We start from the raw sequence: 2,210 nt of genomic DNA on the forward strand, positions 1-2,210 counted from the left end.
GCACCACATTAGCCGCAGATGAATTCAGAGCGCACCATGTCAGCCGCAGATGAATGTAGCATACACCATGCTAGCTGCAGTTGACTTGAGCTTGCACCACACTAGCTGCAGATGAATCTAGCACATCGCACATTACCTGCAGATAAATTCAGCATGCACCATGTTAGCTGCAGTTCCATGGAGCAGGCACCACACTAGCCGCAGATGGATCCAGCATCTCCCACATTAGCTGCTGATAAATTCTGGACACACCACTTTAGCTGCGCATGAATTCAGCGCATACCATGCTAGCTGCAGTTCCATTTGGCATGCCCCACATTAGCCGCAGATGAATCTAGCATGCACCATGTTGCCTGCAGTCTCATTTAGCATGCACCATGTTGGCCACAGATGATTTCTGCATGGACCATGGTACCGGCCAAATTCATCTGCGGCTAACGTGGTGCTTGCTGAATTCATCTGTGGCTAACATGGCGTGTCCTGAATTTATCCGCTGCTAATGTGGTGCATGCTAAACAGAGCTGCAGCTAACATGGTGCATTCTGAATTCATGTGCAGCTAGCATGGTGGAACCTGAATTCAACTGCGGCTAGCATGGTGCATGCTGAATTCATCTGTGACTGACATGGTGTATGCTAAATTGAACTGCATTGAACATAGTGCATACTGAATTCATCTGCGCCTAGCGTGGTGCGTGGTGAATACATCTACAGCTAACATGGTGCATGCTGAATTTCTCTGCACTTAATGTGGGACATGCTAGATTCATCTGCAGCTAACATGGTGCATCCTAGATTCATCTGCAGCTAATGTGGTGCATGCTAAATGCAACTGTGGGTAGCATGGTGCAAGCTGAATTCATCCACATCTAATGTGGTGCATGCTGAATTCATGTGCGGCTAGTGTGGGGCATGCTAAATTGAACTGCAGCTGACATGGTGCATTTTGAAATCATCTGCTGCTAGCATGGTGCATGCTAAATGGAACTGCGGTGAGTGTGGTGCATGCTAAATTGAACTGCATTGAACATAGTGCATACAGAATTCATCTGTGCCTAGCGTGGTGCGTGGTGAATGCATCTACAGCTAACATGGTGCATGCTGAATTCATCTGTAGCTAACATGGTGCAAGCTGAATGCAGCTGCGGCTAGCATGGTGCATGCTAGATTCATCTGCGGCTAACATGGTGCGCTCTGAATTTATCTGTGGCTAACGTGGTGCATGCTGAATTTCTCTGTGGCTAATGTGGGACATGCTAGATTCATCTGCAGCTAACATGGTACATGCTAGATTCATCTGCGGCTAATGTGGTGCATGCTAAATAGAACTGCAACTAACATGGTGCATGCTAAATGGAACTGCAGCTAACATGGTGCATGTTGAATTCATCTGCGGCTAGCATGGTGCATGCCAGATGGAACTTTATCACAGACCATGCTAGCCGCAGCTGCATTCAGCTTGCACCATGTTAGCTGCAGATGGTGCATGCAAGATTCATCTGTGGATAGCATGGTGCATGGTAAGTAGAACTGCACTTAACATGATGGATGCTGAATTCATCTGCAGCCAATCTGGTAGATGCTAGATTCATCTGCGGCTAGTGTGGTGCATGCTGACTTCATCTACGGCTAGCATGTTGCCTCCTAGAAGCATCTGCGGCTAACCTGGTGCATGCTACATAGGGCTGCGGCTAACATGGTCCGTGCTGAATTCATCCGCATCTAATGTGGTGCAAGTTGAATTCATCTGCAGCTAGTGTGGTGCATGGTAGATTCATATGTGGCTAGTGTGGTGCATGCTAAATGGAACTGCTGTTAACATGGTGCATGCTGAATTCATGTGCTGCTAGTGTGGTGGTTGCTGGATTTATCTGCAGCTAGTGCGGTGCATGCTAGATTCATCTGCGGTTAACATGGTGCACTCTGAATTTAGCTGCAGCTCACGTGGTGCATGCTAAATTGAACTGCACCTAACATGGTCCATGCTGAATTCATCCAAAGCCAATGTGGTGCATGCTGAATTCATCCGCGGCTAATGTGGTGCATGCCAAATTCATCTGCGGCTAACGTGATCTGTGATAAAGTTCCATCTGGCATGCACCATGCTAGCCGCAGATGAATTCAACATGCACCATGTTAGCTGCAGTTGCATTTAGCATGCACCATGTTAGTTGCAGTTCTATTTAGCATGCACCACACTAGGCGCAGAAT

The sequence above is a fragment of the Coniophora puteana genome (genome assembly GCF_000271625.1).
Source record: "Coniophora puteana RWD-64-598 SS2 unplaced genomic scaffold CONPUscaffold_10, whole genome shotgun sequence".
In the NCBI taxonomy this organism is placed as follows: domain Eukaryota; kingdom Fungi; phylum Basidiomycota; class Agaricomycetes; order Boletales; family Coniophoraceae; genus Coniophora; species Coniophora puteana.